Below are 255 nucleotides of genomic sequence, written 5' to 3'. Positions count from 1 at the left end.
AGTTATCCGCCTGAAATCCTTCTTTTCTCTCTGTATGTGTGTGTGTGTGTGTGTGTGTGTGTGTGTGTGTGTGTGTGTGTGTGCGTGTGTGTGTGCATATTTATGCGTGTTATTCTTGGATCTTTTTCCCTCCTCATTTCAAGTCAAGTTTGGCTGGTTTTAGTTCGTTATTCGTTTTATGATATTACAAAATATGATATTAAATGTCTCTCGGCCTCTGTCTCTCTCTGTCTCTCTGTGTCTCTCTCTCGGTCT

This window comes from Gadus macrocephalus, chromosome 21 (assembly GCF_031168955.1).
Source record: "Gadus macrocephalus chromosome 21, ASM3116895v1".
Taxonomy (NCBI): domain Eukaryota; kingdom Metazoa; phylum Chordata; class Actinopteri; order Gadiformes; family Gadidae; genus Gadus; species Gadus macrocephalus.
The sequence above is the reverse complement of the archived record's forward strand: the minus strand, read 5'-3'. Positions refer to the sequence as shown.